At 37.9% G+C, this 20662-nt stretch overlaps 1 long non-coding RNA gene across 1 annotated transcript in view; it reads right to left on the bottom strand.

Annotated features, from left to right (window-relative positions):
- Positions 1 to 1117: 1117 nt before the first annotated feature.
- LOC146761006 (uncharacterized) overlaps positions 1118 to 20662 on the bottom strand; it is a 38063-nt gene continuing 18518 nt past the window's right edge. Inside the window, exons 2-4 of the long non-coding RNA XR_014945731.1 lie at positions 20552 to 20646; positions 9725 to 9758; positions 1118 to 1230 (exon numbers count right to left, since the gene is read on the bottom strand). This is a non-coding gene — a long non-coding RNA (uncharacterized LOC146761006). The remainder of the gene's footprint in view (positions 1231 to 9724; positions 9759 to 20551; positions 20647 to 20662) is intronic.

The following is a 20662-nucleotide window of genomic DNA, read 5'->3' as shown; positions in this document are numbered from 1 at the left end:
TTAAATAATTTTGTCACTTCCTGTCTTGACATACACTTTACCTCAGCTGTAGAGGTAGTAGATAGTAGAATCTAAGCACAGAAGTTAAATCCTAAAAATCTGAACAAAGGACTGAGTGCTTCTGAACTGAACGTTCAGGTGCTTAGGTAGTTGTAGGGAAATTAGTGTTAACAAGTTCTGTTCACATTTACCGTGTGTCTCAATAAATTAATTTATTGTGTATTTATGTCAGAATGCTGCCTAATACTTGCTGATAGTCACTATCAGGAAATACAATAACCTATGTTGGGAGTAACAGGAAAAGTAAGCCATTTTTTCTCAGTCAAACAGTATTTTATCTGATTAAGATGATGCATGCTCTCCTTCTTAGTTCTGATTTAAAAACTAAGCTATACACTTGAGGACACAGCTGTGGAAGATGGTGACTCACAAAACTTAGTTCAGATTGTCTTCCTGCAATAAAAATGCTTTTTTTCAGTACAAGCCTAGCAAGTGTGTTTGTATCATATTGGATGCAAGTAATTTCTTCAGCTATGTATCAATTAAGATGAAAGAAAAATGAAGTAGCTAGTTGTCAACTTCATAGCAAAAGGAGCACAAGTATTCTAACTTGCACTAGACATTAAATTTTAAAATGTTAGTAGTTCAATGAGAAAAAGATTGCCCATAGAGAAACCTGTTCTTCACAGTTAGAATTCATTACAGGAAAAAAAAAGTCACTGTTAATGCAGTTTAACACAGAATGTATTTAACACTGTGTAGCAAAAAGAAGCTAGACGCTATTCAGTCATCAACAATCTTCCATAAGGAAATGAAAAAAATAAATTCTGAGTAAAAGAAAACATCACAGTGGAAAAAGTGCTCTAGCATTTCTGTACAACAAAATTATGAAAGACTTTTACTATTAATTACAGCTTCTTTTTTCTTCACATGTAAAACAATGATAACTGGTGGGTAGGGCATTTAAGCGCTGAAAATGAAATAGCAGTTTTTCACTGTGGGATAGTTACATCAAGCCTTTTGTAAAATGCAGAGTAACTGACAATGAAGTGGGAAAAGACACCCCAGAGAACATGAATTTCCCGTTGAGTAGTAGTAGGCACCTAACTGTATTACCTAATCATCTACTTTGGGTATTTCCACTATTCATGCATGAGTTCTGAAGAGCACCAGACATCAGTTTGCTTCTTTACTTCTGTGGATCTTCTTGGGATCCAGATTCTCCCGTATCTGTAAACAGAAAATATGTTTGTAAACTTCTGTACTGTTCTTTATTAATAATCCATTCAGCAACATCTCATCCATGCTGGAAGACGTACTACATACAGAAATCTAATTTTCTAAATGTCTCTGACTTTCTTCAGCTGCTCTTTACACACAATAAAGTATGTCCTTCCTTTTTTCCTCTCTCAGCATCCTATCAAGGCCCCTGTTAGCAAAATCTTTCTTTTCTGTACCCTGTACACATCAGCTTCTGAAGTTGTCCCTTTGGCTCTTCTAGCAAATTCACATTCTGTCTGTAATAGCTGGTGATCTTGAAAGATTTCCAGTTCTAAGTGGGAGTAGCAAAGGTCCTTGCAAAATGACACAAAGGTTACTTGATAATCACATACTGGTCATTTGTCTTCCAAGACTCTAATCAGAAAGAGATGCACAAAAGGCCAGCATTTGATGTTCCTTGTTGCTCTGATCAAACACTGGAGAAAAAGAGTGTATTCCTTCTGAAGTTGGTAGGACTTAAGCTCAGATTAACTCTGTACTTAAGGACTCCAATTCATGAGATATTCCAGTACTTCATTTGTAAGCCAAATTGTGGAGCATACCTTTACTCTGATGTCAGTCTACTTACGATGTCGGTTAACTAGAGTCAGAAAAATTGGGGCAGTGATCTTGAACTGACTTACTGTCAGCATAATGAATTTCATATGCAGTAACACAAAAATGTCAAGGAGTCTGTTTTTTAAGGACCCATATCAGAAGTGAAGAAGGCCAATGACAAAATTTATGATGTGACCACTTAATTCCAACAAGCAATATTGGTGTTATAAAGAAAACTTTGTAGGTGACATCCCAGCCAGGCAAACACCTTTAATTCTCTGATCTCTGCTAGTGGAAACCATGAGGGAAATCAGGACTGATGGATTTCTTGAGGTAACTGGCATTTGAACCCTGAGGGCTTCTGAAAGTTTGGAGCATACAAAGGCTGTATGAGTGATTTTTCATCTATTTACTCCATTTAAAGTGTGAATCATTTTATCTGTAACTTTGGCTCGACCTTCTGTTCAGTAGAAATGACCAGTAATATGCACACACATATTGAATGTTTTGAATAAATCATACAAATTTGCTGCTAATGCATTTCATTACAAAGTAGGCACTTCTCTATGGTTAACGATAGACAAAAGGTCAGTCCCCAGTACTTTTCAACAGTCTCTGCTTTCCATCCCTTTACCCAAATAAGTTATCACCTTAGTAATTTCACTAGTCTATATTTAATCTTAGCTGACATAGGGCTGACAACAAAAGAACCACAATAGTCTTTTTTCATCTGTTCTTTCATTGTCCTCAATTCACTGTCCGTTTCATCAAGTTTGAGCTATTCAGTAGTCAAGGCATGATCAGAAAACAACAGAATACCATCTTCATCTTCTGTATAGTTTTTTTAATATTACATCTTTTCTTAATCATAAAGCATTATTTATAAAAACAAATATTTAGATTATATTATGTCATGCAAATTTAGGAATAAATTTTACTGTTAAATTTCTTTGTATGAGATCTTCCCAACTATAAGGCTGGTCTTCTCACAGTGTTTTTTAATCAATATAATTTAACTGTGTGCATACTGCAGTTACTTCTCTTTATGTGAGAAAAAACTGAACTGAGATAATCAGTCTTTGCTTATATCCAAGTATGAAGAAAACCAAAGTAGGAAACAATAAAGAAGAAGAAGAAGCAGTGCAGTAAATTAAATCATGAAGGCCTATGACCTCTTCTTCTCATACATGAATGGAGGAATTTCTAAAGGGTTCTTTCTATCTAAGTCCTCCATACTGTTTCTAATGATAAAGCTGCAGAGCCTACAATGATAGACTGAGGGGAATAAAATTCTCAATTGCTTAAGTGTTTATTTGCCACGTGACTGAATTGGCTCCATATTTCATGAAAATGGAAAGGGAATGACTAATAGAACTATCAACTGTTCACAGTGTATTAAGGATATACTTTAGCAACTGCTCCTTTAACCACTCTGTTACCATCTCTTGCATTTGACTGGGGGTATGATTATCCAGCAGTTGGTTCATATCTTCCTCAAAATAGGGAGGTACAAAAAAAGGCAGGTACAAAAACAAGACACTGAACAACATACAAAAATCTTATGTGGAAAACTTCCCCATCGTCAATCTTCTTGTGTTCTTTAAGAATAGTTTGCCATAGTTTCTAGCAATTGATATGGTTATGTTCCAAATCTTGACTGACATCCCTATCTTTTTTTCTATTGTTGTAAATTCCTTTGTAATTTCTTCCTTTTTTTTTTTTCCTTTTTCTTTTTTTTTCTTTTTTAAGTCAAACTAGCAAACAAGTACTAGAAAGACTTGATACATTTTACTATGTTGACATAAACATCAGCTTAGGTGGATCCATTTTACTTCAAAGTTTCTAATTCTTTGCTCATGCTGAATGCTTTCTTCAGGGATTATGGAAAAGCTTTAACAAAAGGAAAAAAACTCTATTTCAGATGGAGAACTAAAATTACATAGGATGCAGGTACTCTGATTAGTCCAGAAGTAAGCTGCAGGTCATTGAAAACATCTTTGTGAAAGGGATGTAAAACAGTGGTACTGTGTACAGAGCTGCAGTTGTATTCTGGATCATCTTCCTACAGGAAGAAATTAAAATTATGCAGCCAAACCAGGTTAGTTACTGCTAATCATTTAGAAATTTCCAATAAATACAGTTCACAAATTGCAATAAGCGGTTGAAGCTGAAAAGTAGTTTTTCCCAGCTCTGTCTCCTTCCTTTTTTGCTAACTCTCATGTCAGGAGACTGCTGAGTGGGTACAAAAGCTCAGTGTTACTGCAGTCTGCAGTGACTGAGGTGAGAAAGTGGAGTAAAGAAGGGAAGGTTTTCAGCCTTTCTTTGTTAATCATCATAAAGCATTATCCTGATGCCCTTTTTCATAGTCAAACTGCAGATTTGAAAGAAAAAGGTCAAACTTGCAAGCTCACAGCCATTTGGCAAGAAGGTTTGCAACAGCACTTGAACATGAGAGATCATGAAATGATTTGGTTCCAGTTCAGAAATAGGCACTGTACAAAAGTATTTGTTTTAATGTGCCCTTGACCGTAGAGGATCAGCAAGTTCAAAATTCAGTCAGCATTATCACAGGTCTGAGCATTTGACAGGTTAAATACAAATTCAGTGAGTGCAGTCTGCTCTAGATACAACATACATTATGAACAAAAGGAAACTTTATAATGTCAAAATATGTCTTGCCAGATTTAGCATCCCTGTTTCTTATTAAATCCTTCCTCCATCCAGCTCCAAAGGAAACCTGGAGATTTATCTTTCCTGAGAGTCATATTGAATGAGCTTTGTTAACCAAGTAGTACATCCTCTTCAGATTTCTTGAATTAAAAGGGCAAAGAGTGTTATGCTGTCAACATACAACAGCAGCCCAGCCTGCTTCTTCTGGCCAAGGTAGCAAATCTTCCCTTCTACAGTTTCCCCTCCATATTAGTTTGGCTGTTGTCTTTGTTTCTCATTATCTCCAGCCATTTTTTACCATGTGATGATTCACTTTCTACGTCAGCCTCAGCCACTAGAATTAAAATATATGTCTGCTGCTGTAGCTCTAATGTATCTGTGATTGGATATGGGCAGCACTTGGCATTTTGTACAAATTTATTTCTATGACAGTCACGATTTCTAAGGCTACACTCACAACCTGAGCCAAGCTATCAAAGATCAACTATTTTAAAAGTGTATGTGACCCTGGCTAATTTTAGTAGTAATGACTATGCAAATTCTCAGCAGTCCCTGCTGTTTAACCAACGGAACAGGATAATCTCTGACAGACAGGCAGCTTCAGGAAAGTAATTCCTTCTCCTGGCACAGCTGACATATTCACTCATTCATCCTAGAAAACAAATTAGCTCCTTCAGTAGATCTCGATACAAAACTGAGCAGATAAAGAGAGATGCACACATTTCTAATAAAAATGTGATGACTATCTATTTCCTCTGCAGTAACACAACTTGTTGCATTCTGACCAGTCACAACCTGAGGTCAGTAACTCAGCGCCTCTGAAACAGAGCTGAGAAAGGAAGGTTGTTATTCTTTTTCTCTTCTACTGTTCTTATTCACTGTTAGTATTCTTTAGTTTTTGGGAGCACCTATTTACAGAGAGGGAAGCTATAAATACTCAGTGAAGGAGAATCCAAACTTCCAACTAGCTTTATTCAAACCAGTTTTTACTGCATTCAAACACTGTTATTTCAGCTGGGGAAAAAAAAAAAAAAAGAAAGAAGAGAAGAGAAGAGAGGGAAGGGGAGGGGAGGGGAGGGGAGGGGAGGGGAGGGGAGGAGGAGAGGAGAGGAGAGGAGAGGAGAGGAGAGGAGAGGAGAGGAGAGGAGAGGAGAGGAGAGGAGAGGAGAGGAGAGGAGAGGAGAGGAGAGGAGAGGAGAGGAGAGGAGAGGAGAGGAGAGGAGAGGAGAGGAGAGGAGAGGAGAGGAGAGGAGAGGAGAGGAGAGGAGAGGAGAGGAGAGGAGAGGAGAGGAGAGGAGAGGAGAGGAGAGGAGAGGAGAGGAGAGGAGAGGAGAGGAGAGGAGAGGAGAGGAGAGGAGAGGAGAGGAGAGGAGAAAGAGAAAAAAAAAAGTTCAAAAAAATACAAAATGAATGCTATTCAATAAATTATCTATTGACCAATCTGCTTAAATGCTACACAGCTGTATATAATGATTACTTACATAGGGAAGAAGAGGAGGGAAACTAAGAGATGGATCTGAGATAGACAAACCTTAAAGCAAGGTCTTGCTTGGTTCCACCAAGTCTACTGATCCTAAAAAGGTGACCTAAAATTCCAGGAAAAGAGCTAAAAGAAAGGCCTTCCCATTGCAATAAACACATATTAGCAAGGAGGTAAGGGGGAGGCAAATCAGGGGGGAGCTTCAATGTGCAAAAGCATCTTCAGTCTCTGGTCATCATTTCACCTTTCCCATACAGAAGGAGAAGAGAAAAAGGTATTGGAATTAGATGTCTGAAGCACAGTCCTGCATCTTGCTGGGAAGGAACCAAACAGGGCCAGGCCTCTGTAACAGTCAAGTTCAGGTGCAAAAGTTTCAGCAACTGCAGCGGTAAAAGATGTACATGGAGCTATGGCCATGGCCTGATGTGAAGAACTGCTGGCCTCCAAGGCCTCATTAGCACAGGTTGTCAGAGACAACAGTGACAGAACCTCTCTTAAGAGTTGTGGAGCTGTGTTGACTACTTCTCTGGTTTCAGGTAAATGAATTTGCTGGTTCCATGTCTATCTGCACTGATCAAAAGGCTTAAAGAGTTATGTGTTGAGCTAAACAGGCCATCAGTCCTCCTGGATTTTCACTAGCCTATTCCCTCTCTGTGATGGCTCAGTAGGAGTAACTGCTTCTCTGTCCACTGCTTTTTCCAGAAATCATATTTTGACAACCAGAAGTTCCACACAAGATCCGTTTTTATAGAAGAAAGCAAAAGCCTTAATACCAATTAAATTGCCTCTTCCTTCCTCCACCTTAGGCAGTTAGAGGATGTTAGCACCAGCATGGTTTCTGTGTATCACAGTTAGATGACGGGTAGCTTGCAATGCATGCCTATTTGTTGAAACATTTATCCACTCTTCATGGCTCTTGCAGGCTGTTCTGTATGATGTTAACATCAGCAAAAGCCTTCACATGTCAAAGCCTCATTTCCTTCAGGACAGGTTATAATGTATTAACTCCTTTTAGTTCTCATTATACTGACACTGATAAATTCACAGTCAGATGAATTTCTCCATTCCTTTTCCTCCCCCCCACTTTCCCCCTCCTTTTATTTTTTCAGTCAAATAATTTTTCTGGGTTGAATCAATGCCTAAACAAGATACATATTCCTCCAGAGAACTGGAAAAAAATAGTTATTTACACTTCAGCTCTATGATGAGTTATATTAAAGAATGGCTTCTTATTTTAGCTTTGAATTGAACAAGAGACTAAGACAGCTTCATTGTTTAGACAGCAATTATTTGGATTTTTTTTTTTTTTTTCAAAGCGAATTTGGATCACTCATTTCTTCTGCCATTGGAAAAAATCAGCGTACCATGCAAAACTCAGCTGGAGAGACACTTGTTTCAATTCAGTTCTATTAAGCAAAAATTTAAAAAACATGAATGTGTTCTTTGATTGTGTTTCATAGGTAAGTTGTAGGCAAGCAATTAGAAGAACACATTTTTTTTACTTTTTTTACATATATGTCTGCCATATTAGAGCAAGTCGGCCACTTGCTCTAATAACACAGTCATTCACAACAATAACAAACTTTCTCAATTTTTTAGAACACCTTTTCATTCATGCATTTCCCAGGATATCCGTGTAGAAGACATGGGGCTTGGAACTCGATGATCCCTGGGGTCCCTTCCAATTCAAGCTCTGAGCTATTCTGTGATTCTGCAGTTCTACAAGGTAAATCAAATCCCAGCCTTCTGAAGGGAAACAGGATTTTTAGCATCACCATCTATATTTAATCTGGTCCTTTAAAAATAAATAAATAAATAAATAGTGGAGGATTCTTATCTATATTTCATATATTAAGGCTACCAGTAAGAAAAACTCCAATACATCATATATTTAGCATAAGCATGTTAGAGAATTGAGTTTTCTCTATAGGTTCCCTGCCATAGACACTGGAGGACTAGTTTAGTTCCCTTATCCCTTGGCTAAAGCAAACACTAAAATTATTCTAGTACTAAAATTAATGTCATTCCTCCTCTTTTCATCATCAGGCTGCAAATGAGCTTTGCCCATCTGAAGGATGTGACTGTCACTTATCACTATTTCCATTGTGACAATCAATACATATATATATACTTATTTACAGGCGTTTTCTGCCTTTTTGATTCCATGATTTGCCAAATTTGATGTGGGTGCTTCTGTTTAGAACACTAATGTAGGATAATGCTTTAATTTTATCGAGCGCTAGTAGATAAGCTTGTTGCTCCAACAAAAAAAATAATAATAATAATCTAAAATTCTCAAATGCTTCTGCAGAATAGAGTCATGGAATCATAGAATTGCACAGGTTGGAAAAGACCTTAAAGAACATCAAGTTCAACTGCAACCTAACCATATTACCCTACCTCTAATAACCCTCCACTAAATCATGTCCCTGAGCACCACATCCAAGTGGTTTTCAAATACATTCAGGGATGGTGACTCAACCACCTAATTGGGGAGCTTTCTCCAGTGCTTAACAACCCTCCCTGTAAAGTTTTTCCTGATATATAACCTAAACTTACCCTGGAACAACATAAGGCCATTTCCCCTCATCCTGTCACCTCTCACCATTGAGAAAAGACCAACTCTCTCTGTAAGCACCTTTCAGGTATTTGAAGAGAGCAATGAAGTCTCCCCTCAGCCTCCTCTTCCCCAGACTAAACAGCTCCAGTTCATTAGTTGCTCTTCATAGGGCATATTCCCCAAGCCCTTCACAAACCTTGTTGCCCTTATCTGGACCTGCTTCAGCACCTCAGTGTCCTTTCTATACTGAGGTGCCCAAAACTCAACAGCAGTGCTCAAGGTAAGGCCTCACCTGAGCCAAGTACAGGGGCAGGATTACTTCCCTAGCCCCACTCACCACACCATTCCTGATACAAGCAAGGACACCATTGGCCTTCTTGGCCACCTGGGCACACTGCTGACTAATATTCAGCCGACTGACCATCAGTACACCAAGGTCCCTTTCCATCAAGCAGCTTTCCAGCCACTCCTCCCCAAATCTGTAGGATTGCCTGGGATTGTTGTGGCCAAAATGCAGAACCAAATACTTGGCCCTATTGAAAATCATGCAGTTAACTTCGGCCCATCAATCCAGTCTCTCCAGGTCCCTCTGTAGTTTCTCCGCTCCAATAAATCAACATTCCCTCCAAATTTGATGTCATCTGCAGATTTACTGAGGGTGCATTCAATCCCCTCATCAAGATCATGAATAAAGACATTAAATAGAAGCAGCCCCAGTATCAAGCCCATAAGTTCAGTACAGCTAGGTGCAGTGAAAGTATAAAAACTTACGTAAAAGCACAACCACTTTTGCAAGACATCCTACTAAGTACACAAATACTTTTTGAATAAAGTGTTGTCACATCCAATTACAAGTGTACAGAATAGAGAGCTAAAGTGATTGTACCAATGTTTCATTAAAGTATAGCAGGTTTCCACAGTCTAGTTCATGAAGTCAGTAAGAATACACAGTAAATTCTGTATAGAATATAGCATTCAGCATTGTTTTTCTGTATCAAAGCTATCCAGAAATAGTACTTTAGATACATACATTTTATTTCCCCTTCCTGGATATACATCTGTCATTTCAAATACTAAATTTTTAGAAGTCACATGTATATGTTTTGCTTTGTCGTTGTAGTTTTTTTCCTAAAAATTAATGTCAGATTTTTGACTGCTATGAGAATCACCTCATTTTGAAAACAGTCAGCACTTACCTTTACTTCTTGAGCTCACTTATTTCTTTTCCTGCTGCAATTAAAATCAGAAATAAAAATAAATGTATTGTTTTAAGCAACAGTTACAACCTAAATCATATACATGCAGATGCAGAATAACTTACAGTATAGTTCATCTTCCTTCCTGTTCCAAAATACCAGCTATACTATGGAAAGAATACTATACTGCCTGTTTTTAAAATCCCCTAGTATTTTTGACAATGACAGCAACTGAGCACTGGAACACATTCCCCAGAGAGGTCATACAGTCTCTGCCACATCACATCTATCTTCTGCTGGCTAAGACCTTTACAAAATCCTATGAACTTATGATTTTAGGTAACTGTGGGCCAGGTAATCTCCCCTTTTGTACAAAATGTGCCATGTATTCAGTGTTAGAAATACACATTTTCATTGTCTTCAATGATACAAGAAAAAAACTACATGAATTGTCTCTAGGCAGCAATTTCTCCCCAAAATTCAAATTTTTCACAGTAGCTGCTCAAGAAGATATTCTCCATTTTGTGTACTGCAAAGTGTTCTTCAAAAATATTTTCTTTTTCATTAATTCATATCAGGAAAGATGGTGCTGGGAATAGATGACAACACTGCTAAAAGTCTTTTTCTATTATAAGATATATTCATTCCTTATTACCTACCTTTGTCCAATTGATACAGAAAAATATAAAGTGAAACTACTTGGCTGCACTCACATGGTTTTTAAAATCTGTTAAGGAGATTGCAAACAATTCAAAAAGAATAAATCTGAAATCAAAAATGCAAGAGTATTTTATAATTCACAGGGACATGGAAATGCATAGCCACCATTAAACTGGACAGTGAAGCAATCTGATTTCCTTCTTTCAACCCAGTCCTGCAAATCTACATGCTTACATCAACGTGTTTGTTGATTGGTTGTTTCCAAACAACCAATGGGTCAAGACCTGCAGCTATCTGGAAAGTACATGTAAAGCATTTTCACAAATGTGCCTAATGTTTTCTGAATACAGTTAATAATATTTCCTGAAAAACACAATTAAGACCTAAATTTGAAAGTCAGTCTGAAGCACTAATTCTCATGTCATTCCAGGTTTAACACTGCTTAACTCCTGTGACATTTCCTTTTAATCTCTGGTCAGCATTTCGTTAAAATGATTTGGCCAGTGCTTCCTGTTTGTCTTCACAAAGGAGAATATTTTTCTTTTCATTTTCTCTCTCTTCAGAGCTCAGAGAGTGAAGCTCAGACTTTCTTCTAACAAGCCAGTGAAACTCAGAGGAATCTTATTCTTGTTCAGCAAGATGAAGTCATTAAAAAAAGAAAAAAATATGTGGCAAGAAGTCAGAGCAGAGTTACATTAGCCTTCAGACACTGCAGTGTGTAGTCTTGGAGGACACTTTGTCACCCCATGAGCCTGACTTGTCTTATCTACTTCTCCTCCATTCTTTTAGTTTGCAATTAGAAAGAATGGGATGGTTGTTTTTTTTTTCCAACAAAGCTGAAAGGAGCAAACCAGGCATATACTATCAAGGCACTCACCACGCTGATAGCTGCCTATGGGACACCTCAAGTCATTGAGAGTGACCAAGGAACTCATTTTACTGGTGTGATGATACAACACTGGGCAGAAGAAAATAACATTGAATGGTGATTACAGTTGCCATATAATGCAGTGGGGGCAGCCCTTACTGAACACTGTAACAGTATTCTTAAGGCTGCCCTGAAGACAGACTCTCAGTGCCTGCAGGGGTGGACAAAGAGACTCTATTAAACCCTATGTGACCTGAATGAGAAGCCTAGAGATGGCAGAACCAGTGCCCTGAAAATTCTTCAGACAACATAGGAGATTTTTCCTTTTGACTTGGAGAATTTCCTACTTAGATCTGAGACTGTCGCTCTTGGTCTGGAGATGCTGTTTCTTAGCTAGAAGACTCTCTTTCTGGACCCGGAGATTCTCCCTTTCAGCTAGTACATTCTCCTGGAAATTCTCCGTCATCACCTGGAGACTCTCTCACTCAATTTCAGAGACTCTCTTCCTCTCTGCAATAGTATCAAATAAGTCCTGATAAGCATAACCTGTTGGGTTTCTTGGCTTCAATGAGCTTACTTAAAAAAAACTACAGTTATGACCAGATATCACAAAAGTAATTACATGTGTATATACTGCAAACCTTCCTATTTACCTATAGTACTGCATATGGCTGCACAACAGGCAGAAAACTTGAAGGCTCCTACTTCTGCATGGATCACATGCAGTGCAGGCATCCAGCTGCTGCTTCTCCTCCTCTTTGCCACATCCCCATGGGCCCCGGGTGCCAAGTTCAGCTCAGAGCATCACACGCTGACTGATCAGCACTCACACGGCTGGCTGGCTGCCATATCTTTCAGTTGATCAACGCTGCTGGAAACACATTGATGGCACCAATTTAGATTCCATTCTTCTATCCAGCTACCAGTTGACAGCAGCATGTAGACATTTGGTATCTTTGGGATCTCTACGGTCTATCAATATGGTGACAGTTTGAAAAATATTAGTGAGAAACTGACAGCCATGCAGCACACAAGCCTCATTGCTTAAGGAGCAGTGCTGATGCTGGGACATTCACTTTTTCATTGGGGAAACTCTAGGAAATGATAAAAAACTCCAAAGTGTGACACAACAAAGAAAACAGAAGTGATTACAGACATTCCCAAATGTCTAAAGTTTAACTAAAACAAAGAGCAGATCTGAAAACATCAGAAACATTGATTCGATACAGTAATAAGAGTGCTGTGAACCAAGGTAAGATATGATGCTTTAGTGGCATAAAGCTAACAGATGGAACTCAAGTGAAAAATGGAAGTTAATGTGAAAAGAAGAGTAGAAACTGCATCCCTGTAATAAAATGAAAGTGCATAGAAATTGTCTCCTGTGTAATTGTACACCCTTACTGTACAATCATGCATCCTAACAAATGTGATTATTGGTGATTTGAGTGATAGGTATTTGGTCAATTCTGCACCGGTCCAGTGATCATGAGTGCTAGGAGTGGCAAAATTAAGATGCAATAAAATGAAATGAATTTTAAAGAATAAATGGTTACCAGAATTACCATACATAGCATTCAGCTATATACTACGGAAGTGTATCCTGCATTGCAGTATCTTTCTGTAACTACAATTCCCTATCTGCACTAAAACAAAATACTCTGAACTATGGACATAATATGCAACTGTAGGCTAGAATTTTTTTCTAATCACAGTGACTGCCCATGATTAAGGTAGACAAATTAGATATTTATAGGACAAAATAAATAAATAAAGGGGGGGGGTGGGGGAGGGGAGAGACTTTCCACTTTACAATGGCTAGGAAAACAGACAAAACAAGGAAAAGAGAGAAACTGAAGTGCCCTTATCAAGAACACTGAATATTTTTACACTCTTTTGAAGCAGTGCCAAGAGTGTAATTTCAGCTGGGAACTCTGCGGCTGCATCAGCCATTGTTTCAGAAAGTAAATGGGTCAGGCAGTAAAAGGTTGTTCTTCAAGTCTCTTTTATGTCCCTGTACTAACGATTTAAAGATAATTAAGGGTTTTGTGAAGGCAGAAGATTTTTTCTCCTCAACATCACTGTTTCAGACATGAAAGTTTTTCATTCTGAATCAAAGAAGTAAACGGGGAAATGTGCATTTAGATCTGTTAAGATCAAAACTCTTCCATAAGCCAAGCCTAGAGCCACCATCTTCTCATCACACATCTTAATTCTAAATATATTTTTGACAGAACCTTCAAGAATAAATAGCAAGGCTTCCTCACTGCCAATGTAGTTACTCTTTGGGTCGCTGCTAATACCTTCATCAAGAGGAAACTGCGTTAAGTTTGAAACAAGCCATCCTTTGAATCACTGTTACAGTGCTCCAAAGTGCACTCTGTGCTACATTGTAGCAATAGTGCTCTAGTTAAGTTCCTTTTTTCAAGTTTTCTGCCTGCAAGCCTGATTTGTTTTATCTAGAAGTTTTTGTCTTCCCCACTATTTAACACACCGCCACAGCTGAACAGTTCCCTCACCTTCTCCTTTAGTCCTGCTACGTAAAAGAAGCCAAAGACCGAGGGTTACCGTATTGAAAGTACAACCTGGATTCTTTAAACTGGGTGGAGCAAGATTTTGCCTGTCTAACCTATAAACTGAGAGTTTTGTTTGTCCACTCTCAGAGCCTGGTGAAATCAGTAGTAGGATCTAGAAGAAAAAGAGGGGATGGGCAGGAAAATTATTCACTGTGCTAAACTATATTAATGCTAGTGCCATGAGGAAATCAAAGCCCATCTTAACACTCAGAAGTCAGGAAATGCAAATTAATGGTTCCCACAGCCGCCATAACTCACAGTCTTGGACACATGCATTATTTTATATTGCATCTTGTTACTCCTGTTGTTCCATAAAGTGCTACTTTGAAATCCTGAACAAGAGTAAGTAAGGTCAGTGAGAAAAATTCTTTAGTGGATTTACACAGTCACATGCCCAATCCTGACTGATCTCTGTGAGCAAGGAGAAATTAAATGTAAAACCCAGACTCATTTTGTCTGAACTCAACTACACTGTAAATGATAGAACACCTAACGTGCATAACAGTCAGTCGGTGTCAGTGCTCCATGCAGCTGAAAAAAAAAAAAAAAAAAAAAAAAAAAAAAAACAAACAAACAAAAAAAAAAAACAAACCAAAAACAACCAAAAAAAAAAAACCCAACACCCTAATATTTGAAATGTGTTAAGGTGGATATGAGTAACACAGTTGATAAAGTATGGAAAGACAAGCTCTTAAACTTCTCTGTGTTGATATGTCATAAAAGCTAAAGAACTGCTGATTTCCACAGCAAGAGAAAGCAAGCACAAAAAATGAAGAGAACTGTCTTGGACAGGATAGGAGGGGATACCAAAGAGGGAAATCAGCTGAAACATTAGAGCCATCCTTACATCTATAGGCGCACATAGCTTCAGAAGCATGAAAAGAGAACTGCTGTCAACTGGCCTAAGTTGCTTACAACTTCTTATAGCAAGAAAAATGGTTTAGTGAGTTTTATGGTACATAACCCATTTGCTTCTTTGCATTTCAAATTCCAGTGAGTTGTAAAAAAATTCAGGATACAGATTAGATTCCTAGTAATGGCCAGATAATATTGCAAAGTTACACCATGCCAATTTTTATTTCCTCCCTTTTCATCTCATCATTGGTTTCCAGATGGCATTGACTTACATTAACACCCATCACAAACCACTGATTTGAAAAGCTTCTTAATAAATGTACTTGTTACCTGCCAAACATTGGATCTTTCCACACCTGAGCTCATCCACAGAAGAGTAAAAGATTAATGTGAGTAGCTGATTCTGCTTTTGAGATGCTTTAAAAGTATGCTTTAACATACCAAGAACATATAACAAGAATAAGGCTAATCTTATGTTACAGCTGGTATAGCCACAAGCTAAAAAATTGTGCTTCTCATGTTGTCATAGAAAGAAATACTGCAAATAGCAGGATTTTTCACTAGATTACATGCATTTCTCAACATGTTCCTCTTAAGTCTGCTATGGCTTCAAGGACTTTTTCCAGAGAGAGGAGGCATTTCTTCCTATCAGTGGATTCTACAGCTGTATTTGGTAGCTCTGCATGGAAGCCATGCAGCAGAAACATGGCTGGAGATTGTAGTAACCTGAGAAGGATATCTTCAGACTTCTGCCTAGAATATTGGCACTGTAATGGAAAAGATTTTCTTTGAAGGGTTCTCTCCACTTGCAAAATGTGGTATCTCAAGAGTTACCAGGTCTTGTTGTATTACATACTTTTCAGTACTCTCATTGCTTTTACTGAGGAACCTCTGGTCTTCCCCTGTTGTTTTTGGGAGTGCATTTTTAGCTCTTGTAGTCATAATACAGGCCAGGAAAACTTATCTCTTCAAATTTCAATAACAGAATGCAAATTTAGTAAACCTGATATTTGTAATTCATCATTTGGGCATTCAATCTGTAAGCCTGGAGCTCCTGCCCTGGTAAAAGTGACAACATTAAAAACGCTAATACCTTACCATACCCACATCAGTGCTCAGAAAAGACAATGATACTTTTCAAACGGTGCTTGTGCATGTGAAAAGAGACTGACCTGCCCCTGGCATTCAAAACCAGGACAGAGAATGCAGAAGGACTCCTGACAAATAACACAGGTGTAATTTGCTGTCAGCAAGTAGCTTGCTCTCTAACTCACCCTTCTGCAATAGCTTTGATCCCAAAACAACCTCCGTTGGAAAACCCTAAAATAAAAAATGAGGCCTTTATCCTCAGCTGTGCATATCTCCAATGACCAAAATTTTATGAGCCACCTCTGCTTCTGTGCTCTAATGTCAAGCTTTCCTTACCCAACTGATAGATGAAACAGCCAGGTCCTGGGTCTTCATGACCTTCAGACAACCTGACCTACCTCCAAACTCTTGACATTTTCCTGGTGGCAAAAATAGTTCTTTCCTTGGATAATCACAGAAGAACAGAGAGGAGTGCTTCAGTTGACTCATCTAAAATATCATTTCTTTCAGTATAAGGAAAGTGTAAAATTTATAACATCCCAAGTGACCTAAGGCAAAGTCATGAACTATGGGTTGGAGAGGGAAGGGAGTTTGGGGGAAAGGGGGAAAAATAAAAAAAAAAAAAAAAAAAAATGCATGAGAGAGAGACAGTTTTAAAATATACAGATGTGGCAGATGACTTCACATTTATGTACAACATTAGGAGTCTGCACCCGTAACTTAGTATTGGAAAAAATTACATTCTTTCTTTTCTGGAAATGCTGCCTGCCTAGAATTATTTAAAGATTGAGGGAACTGTGTGTATCAAGAATCTCTGAAAATCAGCTCTAGCAATTCATCCATAGTCATCTACAGAGAGTCCAAGTTCAAAAACTTCAATGGAGTCTGACAGCGTATCACAGAGGTCACAGAGCGAGCAAGTAGCAGAGCTGGACATGTTTCTGTCATCAGTTACTGAAGTCTCCCCATAAGTACTAGCCATCATTTCTTCTGATTTTTTTTCAATCAATCAGTGATCTTGATTGCACTTCTTTTCTCAGTCTTGTGTATGAACCTGTAAGCACTGTCTGGCTGCATTACTATGGTACACTCAACAACAAACTCAGCAGGATACTAATAGGCTGTCTTCATTAACCTCTGTTAAGCAAGTTATGTTCCGTCAAATTTACGCCTTGCACATGTGTGATGTCTTAGAGATTCATAAGAAGGATGTTAATGGCACAGAGCATAAACACAAAATTAACTATCCACTAAAAAGGAAGAATGTTTGCAGGTGATGACAGACTTTTTCTTTTTTTAATATTTCCCCTCATCAAAACTTTGGCAGCACTCAAAAGGGCAAATGGAACAGAGAAATAGATCAGAGGGACTTCACCAATGATGGCTAGAAAAAGGGCAGCTGGCAACAGGAGCTGCACACGTTAGGTATCCAAAATAAAGAGACAGCTTTTGAGAGAAAAAGCCATTAGAAGGTGCCTGGTGAGGAAGAGGCAGTCTGGTGTTATACATTCCTTTCTCAAAACTTTACTGTAATTGCTCACAGGACAGCATAGAAACCAGACTCAGAAAGCTGAGCTGCAGAATGATTTACAGACTTAAATTCTGAGGCTGAACACCCAGCCTTTGACTTACTTGTGTGAAGTCCATCAAGTATTTAAAACAGGCTTCTCAACTTAGAGCTCTCAAAGATTGTACACCTGAAATTCAAAGTAACACTCAAGCTGTGCAGAGGATGATTATTGAATGACTTGGAATATTATATATATTTTTTAAGTAAAAAAACTAAAAAAAGCTCCAGATTTCTTAGGGAAGCCATCCTACATGCAGTAGTCTGTTAGTTCCTCACCTTCTCAACACAGTAATGAAATGACTGCAGGTTAGAAGCATATGAATTACTTGCATTTCAATTAGTTTGTTCAAAAAAAATAAATAAGAAAAGAAATATGAAAAGAAGAACAAGACTTATGATACTTATGATACTAACATTTCAAAGACATGTAAAACTAAAAGTAGGGAGTTACAGCTGAATGAGCATAAAAACAAATTTAAGATAGCCATGTGAATAAAAACGAGGAAGCAATTTTCAGAGCCTGTAGCTCTCACAACATGATGACTTGCTTATATTAAACAAAAACAATAGGCAACAGAACAAAAGTTGGCATTGCTGCTCTGTACTAGGCAGTGGGTACCTTTCTGGCTGCCATTTCAAAGAAATTCAGTAACTTCTCCTGGCTAGAGGAAGTGCCCTTGCTTCAGACTGTGAGGAAAATTAAACTGTAATTCTCTGTCTTTCAGTTTAACCCAAGTCCTAACTATACTGTACAAGTAGAGAAGATGAGCTGAAGTTACCTAGACTCAGCAAAATCAAGAGAATGGAGACAGAATTCTAGCTTCTGTATTTCCTATTTAGACGTTGTTAAAATAAAGAGATTTGAAACATTAACGATACACATCGCTCTCCTGCTCTGATTGCCGTGCCTTACAAAACTGCTGTGTACCACCCTAAGTATTCTACCAAGCATGAGAAAAATCTTAATAACTCATCAATAAACATAAAAGTATAGTCTTAGAGAAATTTAGCCATGACATGTTCAGTTATTTAAGTGGAATCAAACAGGTCTTCATGCTACCGATTAAGAATGAACTTAAGTAAGGGACAAACCTCTGTGAAGAGTCAAACATTTGAAAAGCTTGGCACTACAGCATGGTGCCAACTATAGAAAGAACAAGAAACAAGGTATGGTCTTTTGCTGGGCATTTCAATAATTTTTGTACACTAAGTGAATAGATGGCAATAATTATTTTAAAAAAAAAAAAAAAAAAAAAAAAAGTACATTGAGGAAGAAGAACTTGTTAATTACATTTCTTTAGAGATGAAAAAAAAATGACCATCAGTTGTAACCAGTGATCTAGAATGTTGTTTCTTTTTGAAACTCAGGCAGGAATATTTAAGGTCCAAATTACTGCTCAGATGATACCTGATGTTTATTAGCTCCCCTCTCCCCCCCCTATGCTGTTAAAGTGGATTCATTGTTTTTTAATCTAAAAACAATTAATGCAAGATGTGAAAGGTTAGGTTTGAAATAAGGTGTGATACGAAGGGGATGGCAGGCACCCTGATGAGCAGCAGATTGGCTCTGATCTTCCACAAGCCCAGTGTGATGTTGTTGTTCTGCTATGGATGAAAGGGCCCATTATCCTAAAGATAATTGTCCAGATGCCACACCGATGAGGTCGCAGGAAACTGGGCCGTGGTTGTTGAACTGCTATTGCAGCTAATTAACACTTAAGGCTGCGGGCAGCCATTTTATACAGACCTCCCCTCAGATGTGTATCTTCCACATCCTATTAAAGTTAACTACTTGCTCACCCTAATTTTGCTACAAAATGAAAATATTGTCTTGCCTGTCCAAAGAACAAATGCTTCAGCGTTATTTCCACACCATTAAAATTCATCTTTTCATTGCCCTCTTTATTTCAAAGGAGCATCAATTATTTACTCACCAAGGTCAACCAAAGATTTGGCATCTCCTCTTGTTTGATGCAGGAAATAAATAAGCAAATAAATAAATAAATAAAAGGATGTATCAGATATTAAGAGTAAAACTGAACTTTGGAAAAGAGCTAAGTAATAGGCAGCATGACACAGCACTTTGACTTTCCACATTGACTATTTTATCTACTCTTCTTCTGGATTGTGTGCTTTTCTTAAGATGAAAACATGAAATGAGGCCTTCTGCATGTGGTGCTCTCAAAGACAGATCTATATTTCATTCATACCTGCTTAGGGGAGGGCAGTTTCATCAATAATGCTGCAATAAATTCCATACTTGAAAAAATTCAGAGTCCCTACAGACTCCCTCCTGATTTTAATGGGTATTTCACGTGAGTGCACACATCAAAGCAGAGTCTGCTGAAGCAACAGAGGATTTGCAGTGACAGCAGTTGGCAGGTCAAACAGGTAGTTTTTGTTCAACATTATTTTTTTTTTTGTTGTTGTTAGTTTGTTTGCTTTTCAGATCCTATACATTCTTCCAGCAATTACTAAAACTTGACAGATCTGCATTTCTAGAAGGAAACTGAGTGGAGTTTCGACTCTTTGCCCTTGTGAAATTATGTCAACTATAGAATACCTTTACAGCTAAGAAGCGTTTACTGTCATTTAAAAAAATGTTCTGAAATTGACCAAAATGGCTTTAAAGTTTGTCACATTTAATCAGGATGGTCTAGCTTGTGGTTTTTATCATCAAAGTGAAAGAATTTGTGCTGTTTTGGGGATTGTTCCTGTCCTATTATTCATATTTTATTAATTTAGTCTCCCAGAAATATATATGAATATATAATCTGTCTCAACCTCAAACTGTTAGCTTTATTCTCTGGACAATTTAATGATTACAAGGGATCTTTCCAAAGATTTCTGAAGGAATTTCTGTACAGGGAACATGCAAAAGCCTGAATGACCTACACTGTTGCTTTTGTTTACCTTTGCCTGGATCTGCTTTTGCCTCCCACTTGGAATGTTTTGGCATTGCAATTTTTGAGCCTTCTTGTTCATCTTAGAGAGCCAGCACTCCACACAGCCTTACTCAAGATTTATCCTTGTCTTTGCCAACAGAGTAAATTAAGGTCATGTTTTCTTGTTTGTTTGTTTCCCAGCAGCTTCTTTCCAAAACCCTTTTGGTCGGGTTTGCTTGATTTATTGTAAATATTTATTATTGAGGCCATGTCTGCCCAGCTTTAAAATTTAAATCTGCACTTAAGATATATATTATACATACATACCTGTATGTGTATCTTTGAGGGAGTGCCGCCATGGATACTCTATGGTATTCTGCCAGATTTTTCTGATCATATGAAGACGTAACATTTTTCAAAGCCTGGGGAAAAAGAATA

This window comes from Coturnix japonica, chromosome 4, assembly GCF_054131305.1.
Source record: "Coturnix japonica strain WE chromosome 4, WE-NBRP24, whole genome shotgun sequence".
NCBI lineage: Eukaryota > Metazoa > Chordata > Aves > Galliformes > Phasianidae > Coturnix > Coturnix japonica.
The sequence above is the reverse complement of the archived record's forward strand: the minus strand, read 5'-3'. Positions and strand labels throughout refer to the sequence as shown.